Source organism: Scylla paramamosain, unplaced genomic scaffold (genome assembly GCF_035594125.1).
Source record: "Scylla paramamosain isolate STU-SP2022 unplaced genomic scaffold, ASM3559412v1 Contig47, whole genome shotgun sequence".
NCBI lineage: Eukaryota > Metazoa > Arthropoda > Malacostraca > Decapoda > Portunidae > Scylla > Scylla paramamosain.
Genome location: NW_026973712.1, coordinates 219,064 through 235,000, shown reverse-complemented (window position 1 = coordinate 235,000; position 15,937 = coordinate 219,064). Strand labels below are relative to the sequence as shown.

Genomic DNA, 15,937 nt, shown 5'->3' with positions numbered 1-15,937 from the left:
CAATTGCAGCTGCATGATCAACTATCGTGTCACTGGAAGAACCGTTTAAAGGTCAAAGTACTGTAATAAATTGATCTCGTATATGGAAAACTGAAATGTTAAAACCTTCGTACAAAAAATACCTCAAATGTCTTCCGTATATTTCAAAGAAAACATGCAAAAAGACAGACACACACACAAAACAAAAAACAAATCACTCAAAAAAATCTTGCGTGTATTAGTGAGCGCAACACTTATTATTGCACTTTCATCGGTGCCGCGCAATGCTGAGTGATGGAGGTAAGGCGGCTTGAGGATATTGTGTATGTACTGTACCAACTACCACCACGGAGATGGTAGAGTGTGCGTGCGTGCGTGCGTGCGTGCGTTGTGTGTGTGTGTGTGTGTGTGTGTGTGTGTGTGTGTGTGTGTGTGTGTGTGTGTGTGTGTGTGTGTGTACGCGCGTGCTCCGAACGTGCTAACTATATCAGTGTAACCATGAACGAGGCACAGTTGAAGTGGATGTGGCAGGTTATTCCACTGCTGACCACCACCTGCCGCACACAGATGGCCGCGACACTGGGGCAGACTGTGCACCGTAAGCTCCCTCAGGTAAATATCCCCACGAACATTCCACCTGCTACATCTCTACAAAACGATTTCCCCACACCCCGTAGGATTATGTTATGTTATATTATGTTAGGTTGCGGGTATTTATCATGGGTAAAATCACCTCAGGCGATTTCGTGGAGGAATTTTCGTGGGTGAAATTTACATGTAAGCAAGGCAAACTGCACTGCTTGTCCGGGGGTGGGTGAGGTGATGGTCAGTAAATGTGCGGCAGGACAGCTGGTATAGGGAAGCCGCTTGGCCTTGCATTCCTAACCAAGATACGTGAAATTAAAGGGCGACAGGAAACTATCACTCTGTGCCTCCGTCTGTCCATGAGCTTACTCGTGGAGCGCAGCAAGGGGCGTCCATCACCACGGTGCTTGGAAAAAATGAAAAAAAAAATGTCACCAGAAAAATGGCACATGAATACATGTCACATTAAAGAAATGACATGGGAATATTTCACTGATGAAAATGATATATAATGAAATGTCACGGAAAAAAATGCGGTTTTTCCTGTCTCTTTTACTTTGCTCTCTCTCTCTCTCTCTCTCTCTCTCTCTCTCTCTCTCTCTCTCTCTCTCTCTCTCTCTCTCTCTCTCTCTCTCTCTCTCTCTCTCTCTCTCTCTCTCTCTCTCTCTCTCTCCGCGTGTTCTAGTTTTCCTGTACTGTTTTTACTGAATCTTTATATATTTTTTTTTTATTTATTATTTTTGAACTTGACATGTTCCTTTTTCGTACAATTGATCATCAGTAACCGTGAATTATAAAATGAATTGTGGGTGAATACGTAAATATATCATAAATACAGTACCTATTATAAAGGACAGAACTTGAATTGTACATGATACCGTCTCGACTAAGTAAAACAGGTAAGCAACGAAGAATAAATCTCTTTTGTTTTCATTAATTCTTATGTTCGCTTTGCCTTTGTTACGTTCATGGAATCTTGTAACATGAGTATCCGTGGGGAAGGATTTTTGCTCTAAAGGTCACGGATGAATGGATGGATGGATGATGTGCTGCGTGGCGGGAATGTGTGTGTGTGTGAGACTGATCACACACCCACCCACCCATACACAGACACACACACACACAGACATACATACACACACACTATGTCCTACTGTATGTGTCACAACGAAAGTAAAGTTTTCTGTGAAGTGATGACTCGTAATAATTTTTGCGTAGTAAGGAACAAATCGAGGAGACGGTAAAAGCATTGCTGCCTGTCCTTGTCCAGCTGTTCTGTGGTTGATCACAAGCAACTCTTATACATATGACTATTGTGTCTTTTATAAATAAAAAAATATGAAAGGGACAGATTGATATAACTTTGTTTTAAGTAATGTATTTTATGCGAAAAGAATAAGTTACTAACAAAATTTCACAATATTTAATATTGCAGAAACAAAGCAGTAATTTCCGTCAGAAAAAAAAAAAAAATACGGAATACGTGTAATTGAAATGAAAGTTAAGGCAGACATCTGAGTAAATAGGCAATAAATGATAGACCGTGTGGACAGAATAATGTGATTTACTAATAAACAGTTGATGGTTCACCCGTTGCATAAACTTCACTTTTAAGAACAAGTCTCCATCACTCGTGACACAGCCAGTGTCCGGCATGCGGCTCGCTAATGATTTCGATCACTCTGCGACAGGATTCCAACACACCTGCCGGATTTCATCCACGTTCTGATAATGGATCGAAGAGTATATAACGTTAATTAATGACTTTTAACTTTACCTGTAAGCTCAGCATTGTACATCATTAGTCTCTCATCTGGATGTGTAGATGGGATTATGGAAGAGCTTTTCATTGGCACCGAAGTAAATGTTCCAAGAAGAAAAAAAAATGCAGCCATAATAACGAAATTGGTATTTCCTTAAGAAAAATCTGTGTAATTTTTTTTTTTTCCGCTGAATTAACATTCTTTAATCAAAATTAAAATTATTTTAACCCACGTACAGCTAGATTCTAGTTGGCCTAACTATTCATCCAATTTAGACATATAGTTTCTGCCTGACTTCTTTGAACTGACATAGAAAATCAACATCAATAAACTCTTATTGATTCAGAATTCTGTTAATTGATATAAGAATGAACTATTCATTGATACCAGAATGAGTGTTCTCTAAATGAAAAAAAAAAAAAATAAATAAATAAAAAAAATGTTATGGCGAAATTTACATTTTTCAATAGGAACTTTGCCACACTAAATACGATCCTTTGAAAAATTCCACGAAGGATAAAATTTATTTTGATTCACTTGGGACTGAATTTCGATCTTCTGCTGAATTTCATGCTATGTGAGTGTACAGTACCAGTTGTCCTTTGCACACATACACAAACGCAGACAGACTGACAAACGAACAGTCAGAAACTCGCGCGCAAACACACACACACACACACACACACACACACACACACACACACACACACACACACACACACACACTACAGAGTTTGTCAGATTGGCGCTTCTTACTTAATTTCATTAACTCTAGATAGAGTTCATTAAAGCAACAGGAACTAAAGGTTTTGAGGTCCTTAATCATTTCTTTTGCTGTCTGTAGTGTTCCTAGAAATTTCCCCTCCACTAGACTATTTAATTAAGCGTGATATGAAACCACGTCAGTCATCGGGTTACCTTCTACAAGAATATAATTAGGTATTTGATGCAGATTCTGAGTTATTCAAATGGAATAATGTGATTTGATTCATTGACGCTGAAATTACTTACCGATACTCATGAACCGAAAGCCATCGTGCTCCTTAATTACTTCGAGATGAGTCAGCATTGGTAACCAGGCTCGTGTTTCAGCAGCGGTGGATGTGCCCGCTAATTTTTTTTGCATTTCCGCACGGTTCATGTGACGTCAAGAGCGCAGGGAAGTTATTTATTGCCAGTAGAAGTTAAAATGTATAGTGTTAATTAACAGATAGCTCTTGTATTTACACTCTTATCCAACAGTTTTACGGGAACCCATTAACTTTCCCACAACAGTAGCAGTTTTAGTATTGGTATAAAATACAACGAAAATAAAATAAAATTGTACGATTTGTTGGTAAATTTGCGACTGTATTATACATGAATAATTGTAAAGCAAGTTACCCTCGCTTCGTTTCCATACTTGTATCCTGCATATGTTGTATGTTTTTAATTTGCGGCAGCAGTGCAGATGGATGTATTTTTGGCCTCAGATTAAGTACTTTACTCTTGTTTAATTTTCAACGATCTTCAGTGTGTGTGTGTGAATGTTGAAGTAGAATAGTTTCTTCAGCTTTTCTCTTGATTTCCAACATCACAAGAGGAACTCGTTTGATTTTTACCGGTTGTCATTCAAGTTTTTTAAGTTGACAGTTTTCTCTCATACTTACAATGCTCCATTTTAGCGCGGCAACATATGGCACACTTGCTCGAGTAGCAGGACACCAACTATTCTGGGTATAAGTGTCACAATGTGCCGCGTTGGTTCTGTTTCGTGTTATTCCCTTTTTGGTTTACATAAGTGTTGATCTATCATGAAAAAAAAAAGTTAATTGTGTTATTGTCCTTTTAAGTACAGAATAATATGATTAATGCAGAATGTACACGTATTACTGCACGCTTGGAGAATATGTAAAATTCCTAGAAATAATACAGGAAAGAAAAAAATAAAGCAGGAATAAATTGCACGGAAAAAAAAAAATAACTGAATTAGAGACGAGAAGGAAAAAAGTTTTTTTTTTTCTTTTTTTTTCTTTTGCACCGGACAGGGAAAGAAAATTAAGCATTTATTCCGAGCCAGGAGGTGTAGCTTTCAGGGCTACTTGGCTGGCATTCACACTCGGGATTATGCTCAGATGTGGTAAAATGCGTGATTCAGGACGACTAAGTGGCGTCCCTCATATGAAGAAGTCTTGGCGCCCCAGGAAGGGAAATCTGGTGGTGGATATTTTTAGTGGTAATGGTTTTATTGGTGGTGGTGGTGGTGGTGGTGGTGGTGGTGGTGATGATGATGATGGTGGTGATACGGCTGCTGCTATTGAGTGATATGTTATGTTACTAAAATGATAATGAATAAACACAACAATAGTGTCACCATCATCACCTCCAACACCACCACTACTATCACCACCACCAACAACAACAACAACAGCAATAACTCTCTCTCTCTCTCTCTCTCTCTCTCTCTCTCTCTCTCTCTCTCTCTCTCTCTCTCTCTCTCTCTCTCTCTCTCTCTCTCTCTCTCTCTCTCTCTCTCTCTCTCAAATGTCACTGAAGGACAAATAAAGGTAAAAAAGCTCAGTGGTGTTCCCAAAAAAGAAACAGGAAGAGGACCAAGAGAGTTGTCCAATCCAGCTTCTGAGGCGTCTTAATACTCCTCCTTTGAAACAGTTCAAGTCGAAGGTAGGAGGGAAAACATAAACAGGAAGAGAGTTAGTTTACAAGTGAAAATGATAAAGGAGTGAAGGTACTGGTTAATTTTTGCATTAGTAAGCTAGCCAGATTAGGAATTAGTAGGAAGTCGTGTGCAGCGAGGCCGTAATAAGACTTTATCGGGTGCTACGCAGAAACCATAGAAATGGAAATAAAAGGTAGGAAGAGATGCAGCATTGCGATGAGTGAAAGATTTATCTCTCTAGCCATCTGTCAGTAACTTTTGAGATTGTTAGTGGTGATGGTGTGAATGATATTTCTTCTTTCATATCAGAATCTCCAAACACATGCCAAAGATATCTGCAGTACAGACTAACGAATACGTATGTTTGCCAGAAGGCTCTGAGTATCTAAAATGAATTTTATTCGCAAAAAGAGTGCCTCCGCAGGGTTCCTGAAACAAGGCCATGAAATATTCGTAAGAAAGAGGAAAACATCAATAAACCGATGCTCCTTCGCCCCGTGTCTTGAGCAGGAAATCTTTGCAGCCCAAAGTCTGTGGATCGACATAATTTTTTTGCCAATTCAAGTTTACGAAGCAGGCGATAAAATTTGTACCGGCCAAGGACAGGACAGGCCCGAAGCGCTCCGGGTGGCTGAGCTGCGAAGGAGAACCATGAGACAGATATAAATGACGAAGGGACGCGGCTAGCCTTGGAAGATGGAGGATGGATGGATTACCGGAAGAAGGGAGTGATAACGCAGAGAGAGAGAGAGAGAGAGAGAGAGAGAGAGAGAGAGAGAGAGAGAGAGAGAGAGAGAGAGAGAGAGAATGTGTGTGCGTGTGTGTGTGAGAGTTGAGTGCGTGTCTGTGTGTGTGTGTGTGTATGTATGCAAGCAGCGTAGTGGATCTAACAGTGTTAATGTGTTTTCTGGGACATTGATTGTTAACAGCTGGACCTACCCTTCAGGCATGTGTGTCTTTACGTCTCTGCTTTCTTCCTTCCTGATCTTTCCCGAGCATTATTATTTTCAGAGAAGTAAAACAGAAATGTTCTCACCACGTTGAATAATGCATCATATATGCCTTATGTTTTCTTAATTACCTTAGTCAACGGCGTTCCTTGGTGCCGAAATATTAAATTCATGGAGTATTTTTTCAACTTGGCAAAAAAAAAAAAAATCAGACTAACACAACAAGTTTCCTCATCAAAGTTTCGTAAATGCCGAGCTTTGTGAGGCTGTCCTTCGCCAGCCCCTCACCTTCCCTCATTGTGTCTCCTGCCTCACCCTCCGCCTCGTCCACACTGAAGAGAGGCAGGAGTGTGCGTTGTGACCTGCGACGCGGAGCTGACGTCTTGTCATCTTGGGTGAAGGACGTTCAGGAGATTTATGGAATTTTTGTTCAGATAGTTACGTCGTGCACGCGTCTCGCTGGCCGTGCGTCTGTCCGTCAATCTGTTCCTCCTCAAGCATTTACTTAATTGATCAGTCGGTTAGTCAGTCTGTCAGCCAGGTAGCTTTTTTGTTTGTCTATGTTTGTCTATCAGTCTGTCTGTCTGTTCGTATGTCTGTCTGTCTGTCTGTTCTGCCAGCCCGCCCCTCTCCCTCCCCCCTAACTCTCTCTCTCTCTCTCTCTCTCTCTCTCTCTCTCTCTCTCTCTCTCTCTCTCTCTCTCTCTCTCTCTCTCTCTCTCTCTCTCTCTCTCTCTCTCTCTCTCTCTCTCTGTCACACACACACACTCACACACACTCACTGCCATCCCCACCGCCTGGCCAGCGCCACACCTTGAGGTGGTGTCGTGCTCAGGAAGCAGTAATGGCCTCACCAAAAATTACAGCGAAGCTTTTAGCTCGGCTGCGCCATATGTTACCGGGCGGGCGGACACTGGCAGTCTGGCGTGGGTCACGCGACGACTCTTGCGGTTGTCTTGGGGATGTAAATTGTGCCATGACTGTCCTCGTTGTTTATAAAAATGGCGTGTTAACGTGAAGCTCCTACTCTCCGCCAGGTTTCTTTCTCAGCGGATCCAGCGGACCCAGAGTCCTTGGGTGGTCGTGGCTGGCAGCCTTATCTAATATTCACTATTTTTTATCATGACAAAATAAATGGCCAAGGGGGAATCGCCGAGAGTCGTTAGTAATTGTTTTAACTGGTGTGCAGGAGAAACACACACAAAGGCCTCGTCTCCAGCCCAAGGTCTCCGTAGAGGCCTTGGCAGAGACATTACAGGCGCATCAACAGGTCAGGATGCACCACACGTATTACTAAAACTGTTTTCGAAAAAGTCCTTTCTTTTTTACCATTTTGTTGAAGTATACACAGTGTCCCTGCAATCGCGTATTCGTTTTAGTTTCATTTCATTAACACGTCAATCATCCTCGGTACAGGAGCGCAGAATGATCATGATAAAAAGTAGGAGAGCATTCCATGACACTATAATCAACACAGATTGACGTGTGCATGGAACACTGAAATACGTAGTCAATAAAATGAAATAGCCCTGAAAATACTTCATGCATAGCGAATAGCCTGTCGGGATTCCCAAGCGGCGATCACGTGACGGACAAAACGTTGGCTAAACTAAATTGATCTATATGGAAAACAAATTTCGTATTTTTGTGTGTTTGTGTGTATGTGTGTTTGACCACACACTCTCTCTCTCTCTCTCTCTCTCTCTCTCTCTCTCTCTCTCTCTCTCTCTCTCTCTCTCTCTCTCTCTCTCTCTCTCTCTCTCTCTCTCTCTCTCTCTCTTCCATTTTTAGGGAAAGACTAACAATTACTTTCAACACACACACACACACACACACACACACACGTAGATTAAAAAAAAGCAGCCACGTGAAACGAAAAACGGACGACAATTTATTTCATCATCTTGGCGGTTGCAACATGGACTGGGAGTTGAAAAGAAAAAATAGTCGAGCTACCTGAATTCTAGGGTAATTTAAAGTAAAAGAGGTTGGGGGAGAACGGCGAGAAGAGAGAGAGGAAGGGAAAAGAGGGAAAAAAATAGAATAACAGGGAAGGAGAAAGATGACTAAAAAATAATGTGAGGAAAAGGAAAAAAAATAGGAAAGGTAGACTGTAAGAAATAAAAAGAAGAATGGATAAGTCAAGGCAGGGAGAGAAGAATATTGAATAAGAAGAGAGAAAAGTAAAAAAATGGTAAGAACGAAACAAGTAATAATGATAGGAATGATAATAATAGTGAACGTTAAAGATGAGTAGTTTAGTAGTGGTGGTGGTGATGATAGTAGCAACAAAAAAATAATGAAAACAACAATAACGAAGAGAGCTATGATAATGGTAAAAAGCAGGAGAGAGATTCCCTTATTTCTCGCATTCATTACAACTACGTCTTGTACTCTGACATGAGTGCCCTCCATAGCCAGTGTTTGGACAAGTTAGCCTCGTTATGTACATAAGCCTTTTTCAACAAAACTTCTTGACGCTACTCGACATTTTCTTCTTGTAACTCATGTGCTCCTACCGCCTCTCCAGCACTTCACAAATTTACGTAGTTTATTTGGTTGAGTTTGTGTCCTTGTCCGGGCCGGTGGAGACAATTTGGGTTTGTCTGCTTTCAGAGTGTAGTGCAGGACGCTGTGGTTTAACGAGGCGTACGCTTGTAACGTGGATACTTCACCTGTCTGCCGGAGAAGCATCCTCGAGAGAGACAGAGAGGGACTTCATTCATCTTACGCTCCGAGAGAATGAGTTCGCGAGTGTTATATAAATATATAATATATTGTCTCAGCACAAGGTTAAGATGACCCAGTGATACTCAGATAGGTCATACGATCCAGGAACTGAACTTATATAACGTGGAAGACTCACCACGAGAAATTAGTGTAGTCCAATACAATGCCAAGGTAAATTGGGAGGATCGGCTTGGTACTCGAAGGCGGTGGTCACCTGCATGTAGCTATGAGGTGACGGACAGACGGTTGCATTGTCGCAGCCTCACAGCGGTGATTAAAAGTACTCCTGGAAAATGTTACTTGGCATCATCACACAGCTGTTTTCAAGGTCGCTTGGACTCGCTCCCCCGTCCTCCCTCGCTTTAAATGATGCCACGTATCATTTTAGAGGAGTAATTTAATCACCTCAATAATGGTGCCGTGTAATGCTTTTTGGTAAATACCGTTTTTTTCTTGTTACAAGATATTGCAATAATCCACAGCCTGCAAAAAAAAAAAATATATATAATAATAATAATAATAATAATAATAATAATAATAATAATAAATAAATAAATAAATAAAAATAAACCATTAGTAATTTGAGCAAGTGGCACCTCCGAGGCTGCGACAATGCAACCGTGTGTCCGTCACCTCATAGCTACACGCATAATACACCTGTGAGTCCCATACAATTTCATCTCTGACGGGTAAGCAAAGCCTTAAAATACATATGTGTATAGAACATTTTCTACTTAGAATTACACGTTCTTTCACCTCTTTCAGTATTTACAGAAACTCGCGTTACACCATATATATATATATATATATATATATATATATATATATATATATATATATATATATATATATATATATATATATATATATATATATATATATATATATATATATATATATATATATATATATATATATATATATATATATATATATATATGAGATGTAAAGTTTCCAGTCAGATTATAAGAAAAGGACAGACCGAGAATGTTCAGTGTAGAAGAGGTGGAGAGTTGAGTGTCACTGAAGAAAAGGGGATAGTTATCTGGAAGGTTGTGTAGACCTTATAGATGGAGGAATAGAGTTTTTGAGGTGTTGAACAATACCAAGTTTGTCCTGCCCGTATCAGAAATTTTAGAGAGATCATAAGTCTGGCGTTTTGTGGCTTCTCTGCGTGAACTGCTTACTTCCTGAAGGGTTGGACGTCTACGAAAAGACGTGGAAAATTGCAGGGTGGTATCATTAGCATAGGAGTGGATAGGACAAGAAGTCTGGTTTAGAAGATCATTGATGAATAAAATATAAAATAAATAGGAAGAGAGGGGGTGATAGGAGAACCCTGAGGAACACCACTGTTAATAGATTTAGGAGAACAGTGACCGTCTACCACAGGCACGTGCCGTCAGTAATTACTCAGGATAGATAGTTGGTGATAGGGGTGTGATACACAGCCTCCCGCCTCATACTACTCATACAAGCTGTATTGACATTTTATTAATTTTGCTTGCTAAACTTCCCTGAAAGGACTAGTACCAATCGGACTAGGTCATGATGTACTCATATTTCTATTCTTGCAAATGATAATATTTTTAATATGGTGCTCTAAAGGGAATTGTAGCAAATAAAAAAAAAATTCCTTACCCTACATAACTGGGTGTCCACATTCGCCAGATTGCTCTCTCTCTCTCTCTCTCTCTCTCTCTCTCTCTCTCTCTCTCTCTCTCTCTCTCTCTCTCTCTCTCTCTCTCTCTCTCTCTCATCTTTTCTGTCTTTATCTCTTCCTGCTTTTCTTCCCTATTTGCGCATTTACTTTTATATTTACAATATAAATGTAAATGGACTAAAATTGAAAAAAAAATAATAAAAAAAAATAAAAAATAAGCGAAACACAATGGTGTAATCACATTCCACGAAAGATGCCAAGCGATTGAGTTGGTCAGATTTACTTTTGTCATTATAACACATAAAAACAAGGTGTTGAAAACTGTATGCAGCACGTGGAATACCTCTATTTGTAGCTTACATACTGAGATTGAAAGAGAGGGGCGAATTTTGCTTACCTAACCTCCAAAAAGAAAAAAAATGCACTGTATACATAATAATCAGAGCAACTTTCATAATTTTCCTAGATTACTGAACTGTTTTATTGCCTACCTAGACGGCATGTTTCTGATACATACATATGTATATAAATGCATACACACACACACACACACATAGATACGTATATGCATACATTCATTGATTTATTTATTTATTTATTTTTTTTTTTTTTATGTAGGAGACCCTGGCCAAGGGCAAAAAAAAAAAAAAAAAAAAAAAAGCCCACTGAGATGCCAGTCCCAGAAAAAGCTCCAAACCGGTAGCAAAAAAATGAAGGATGTCTTGAAACCTCCCTCTTGAAGGAATCTAAGTCATAGGAAGGTGGAAATACAGAAGCAGGCAGGGAGTTCCAGAGTTTACCAGAGAAAGGGATGAATGACTGAAAATACTGGTTAACTCTTGCATTGGAGAGGTGGACAGAATAGGGGTGAGAGAAAGAAGAAAGTCTTGTGCAGCGAGGCCGCGGGAGGAGGGGAGGCATGCAGTTAGCAAGATCAGAAGAACAGTTAGCATGAAAATAGCGATAGAAGATACCTAAAGATGCAACATTGCGGTGGTGAGAGAGAGGCTGAAGACAGTCAGTTAGAGGAAATGAGTTGATGAGACGAAAAGCTGTTGATTCTACCCTGTCTAGAAGAGCGGTATGAGTGGAAGCCCCCCAGACATGTGAAGCATACTCCATACATGGACGGATAACGCCCTTGTACAGAGTTAGCAGCGGGGGGGGGGGGGGGGGGTGAGAAAAACTGGCGGAGACGTTTCAGAACACCTAACTTCATAGAAGCTGTTTTAGCTAGAGATGAGATGTGAAGTTTCCAGTTCAGATTATAAGTAAAGGACAGACCGAGGATGTTCAGTGTAGAAGACGGGGACAGTTGAGTGTCATTGAAGAAGAGGGGATAGTTGTCTGGAAGGTTGTGTCGAGTTGATAGATGGAGGAATTGAGTTTTTGAGGCATTGAACAATACCAAGTTTGCTCTGCCCCAATCAGAAATATTAGAAAGATCAGAAGTCAAGCGTTCTGTGGTTTCCCTGCGTGAAATGTTTACCTCCTGAAGGGTTGGACGTCTATGAAAAGACGTGGAAAAGTGCAGGGTGGTATCATCAGCGTAGGACTGGATAGGACAAGAAGTTTGGTTTACAAGATCATTAATGAATAATAAGAAGAGAGTGGGTGACAGGACAGAACCCTGAGGAACACCACTGTTAATAGATTTAGGAGAACAGTGACCGTCTACCACAGCAGCAATAGAACGGTCAGAAAGGAAACTTGAGATGAAGTTACAGAGAAAAGGATAGAAACCGTAGGAAGGTAGTTTGGAAATCAAAGCTTTGTGCCAGACTCTATCAAAAGCTTTTGATATGTCCAAGGCAACAGCAAAAGTTTCACCAAAATCTCTAAAAGAGGATGACCAAGACTCAGTAAGGAAAGCCAGAAGATCACCAGTAGAGCGGCCTTGATGGAACCCATACTGGCGATCAGATAGAAGGTTGTGAAGTGATAGATGTTTAAGAATCTTCCTGTAGAGGATAGTTTAAAAAAAAACTTTAGATAGGCAGGAAATTAAAGCAATAGGACGGTAGTTTGAGGGATTAGAACGGTCACCCTTTTTAGGAACAGGTTGAATGTAGGCAAACTTCCAGCAAGAAGGAAAGGTTGCTCCATACATTGTCTTTACTGCTTTTTATTATGTTTTTTTTTTTTTTTTAGTAAACAATGTGACCTACCATATTATATATGTCGGTTCTTTGTTTTTTCTCCTTTTTTTATTGTGTCCTTTATTATTTTTTTATCCTTTATTTATTTATTTATTTATTTATTTATTTATTTATTTATTGTTTTTCATTTTTTTGTATTGTACTAAATATAATTATTTGTCTTAGCCTGAATATGCCTTATGTGAAAGTGAAACTTTACAAAAAATAAAGTGAAGAAAAGAAAGAACTCTAGATGATTTCCGTGCTCACACACACACACACACACACACACACACACACACATACACACACACACACACACACACACACACACACACACACTATCAAAACAATTATTTTGATATATATTCGTCATTTATATATTTCATTCCACGTTTGCCCACATGGCCAGCCAGAATGATTTATTTTTAACCTTTCTTCTTCCTCTCTCCCTCTCAAGGGAATAATACCACATCTTCCTTCCCTACATTTCTGCCAGTCCTTAGAGAAAGCACCTGCATCGCCTGTTCCTGTCGTCCTCCCTGGTCATTAGTCAAAATAACGACCGCCGTCATTGGTTCCTTCATCCCATTTCCAAGCATCTCATTGGCCATTTCTTCATCCCATGTACATTCTTCATGTACGCGTAGCTAGATCGTCAGTCTTCGGAGAGTCAGTCTTCCGAGAGTCTTCAGAGAGAGTCAGACTTGATCAGTTCACATTCAGTCCAGTTCATATCAGTTCAGAGAGGAGCACATCGGTATCGTCACGTCTGTAATCAATTGTGTCTCGATATCATGTGTGTACATTCTATCCATTATTAAATCTAGAACTTTTATAGAATGTCCTTTGCTCGCACAAATCAACAATATCAAACCACTACCCACGACCTCCACGCTACCAACAATATCAAGCTACTACGCGGTCCTCCAGAGCAGCCACCACCACACCAAGCATCATCAACAGAGACATTGATAATTTCAACGGAGCGGTAAGAAGTACATCATCAAAACAGTGTGGTCAACATCATCTGGAACACTGGTGACAACAAGTGGCCAAAATTTACGGAAACAGTGGTAGCAACGGTGTTGTGCGATCGAAGACACGAACTCTCGACTTTCTCAAAATCCAGTACATGCTGAGACAAGAGTATCATATCCCATCGCAGGCAAGTTGCGAGGCGTTGTCATTTCCTACCACGCTCAAATCGTGGGTTACCACACTCTCCACGTGCTATCTTCCCTGCCGCTTCTGCCTCTTCTCCGCTCCTGACTCATCCCCGTGGTCACACCTGTCTGCCATCAAACCTGTCGCCGCCTATTCCTACTCATCACGCCGCTCCTCTTTGCTGGTTGCCGTTCATGCTTCTTCCTGAATTGTGGGTATCCCTTGGTTCCTTCTCCGAGCCACCCCCACCTCTCCCATCCGAGTACTCGAGGTCAAGCCTCATCGCCACCACCACTCCCCACCCAGCCCTTCTCAATGCCCGGACTCACCCAAGGTCATCTTTCCAAGTTTGCTCCCAGCAGTGATCTTCCCAGTCATCAGGGGCCAGATCCACGAAACGGTTATTATCAACCTCCGGCAGCCAAATGGTATCCACGAACGCATAAGAGGTTGGTGTTGCCATGGTACAAGGTAGTTACACCACCTCCTGAGGTGGTGTAAGTTAACTCGCCCGAAAACTCTTATTTAAATATTTATGTGCACAAAATAACTTTTCTTTTTATTATTATTTACAAGCTTTATCACCAAGAAAGTATGGTTTTGCGATGCATAAAGTGAAATCTTGCATGGAACACTGAAAACGAAGCATGAAAAGGAAGAGGCTGATTTGCCCCACACGTGCGCGCTCCCCATTCCGCCTCGCAGCAATAAGTTTGTATTGTGATTAAGTATTGTTTTCGTCGCTTCTCCTGCATATATTGGATATTTTCTTTGCATACTTCCACGTTCGTGCCTTGAGGCGAGAAAGGCGCTTTTGGAATCGCCTTGATTCCTTGGCATTGAGTGATAATGAGCTGATGCTCAAATACCACTTCCCTAGGCAGTTGCCAGTGGGTCCTTCCAAAACGTCATTGGAGACACTGCAGGTAAGATGATACTGGTGTTGCATGCTTCATTCAGCACAGGGGCTGGCTGTTGTGGAAATTGTCAGGGAGCCCTTTCCCTGACCTCATTACTGGTCTATTCTCTTACATTCTTCGCATATACCTTTAGGTACACAAAACATAACTTTAAGGCGAGGAAGAAGTGATCCTGTTCTTCAGGGGGTTCAGGGGATGGGCGAAGGCCACCCAGAGGTTAACAGTGGTTAGGTTAGTCACCGTACACTTTTATATGAAACATTACCTAATCTAACGTAACCATGGGGGCTAGACCCACCCTTAAGGACACTAATATAAGTTAGTATAACTTCTGGAACACCCCTAAAGGATGGGGACACATCTCCCCCAACCTTATACTATATTTTCAGGTTTATCAAGAGGTATATGCGAAAGAATGGAAGAGGATAGACGTGTAATAAGGACAAGAGGGGACTCTAAACAATTACTACTATTTTTTTTTTTTTTTTTTACAAATTGCACAATATCCCATTAATAACTTTTGTAGGTGAATAAACTGATGTTCAGTATGGTGAATAATATTTAAGTGTGGCTGACTTTCAAGGGTAAAAGGCATAAAAGTCAATCTACTGCATGCCACAGTTTATAAAGTTGTAATCCAGTGTTAGGAATATGTCAAGATTAGTTCCTAGTGTCAAAATATGTGAATGTATGATTAATAAGGAGGGATGAGGGATGATGCTAACCTTACCAAACGTGCCATCAAGTACACCTGGGTGTACTTGAACGGTGCACTACATATAGAGGGATCATTGAATTTATGTTGCTGATTTTTTTTTTCTTTTTCTTTTTTTTTTTTTTTTTTTTTTTTTTGCTTACAGCAGAAAGATGTATCTTATTTAAAATAAATAAAATGAAAACTAATGGCTTATAATCTGCTTTCAGGACTTACGCAAGTGTCAGCAGGGTCTTCGAGTGTGTGTGCATTGTGTTGAGTGATAAGTCGGTGCAGGAAATCAAGATGCCTTCAACACACCTTGATCAAAGGAGAACTGCACAGCAGTTCTTCAGGATCAAAAATTTCTTAAGAGTTATTGGGACCATTGATGGTAAGATTAACAATAATATATTTTGTTTAAAATTTATTGCTATTGTTATAATCTATCACTTCATCGGTGTTTACTTTGAGTGAAAGGTATCTCACAGCCTCAAGTTCTTGTTAAGCATTAAAAAGTTTTCATATCTTATGTATATTGTGTGCATATCCAGTGCAGGGATGCTATATATATATATATATATATATATATATATATATATATATATATATATATATATATATATATATATATATATATATATATATATTAATGGTAGATATATGTAGCTACTGTGTATCATGATCATCCAA

General features: G+C 40.2%; 1 protein-coding gene across 3 annotated transcripts in view; it reads left to right on the top strand.

The window, feature by feature from the left end:
* Nucleotides 1-15,633, top strand: part of LOC135098145 (solute carrier family 35 member F3-like) — a 117,897-nt gene extending 102,264 nt beyond the window's left edge. The window contains exon 6 of one of the 3 annotated variants that reach the window (XR_010266601.1): nt 15,475-15,633. The gene's annotated coding sequence lies outside the window, so the exon portion shown is untranslated. Of the gene's footprint in view, nt 1,121-8,548; nt 9,437-15,474 lie in introns of those variants that run through there. The other 2 variants (XR_010266602.1, XR_010266603.1) reach the window with 2 other exon arrangements.
* The last annotated feature ends 304 nt before the right edge of the window (nt 15,634-15,937 follow it).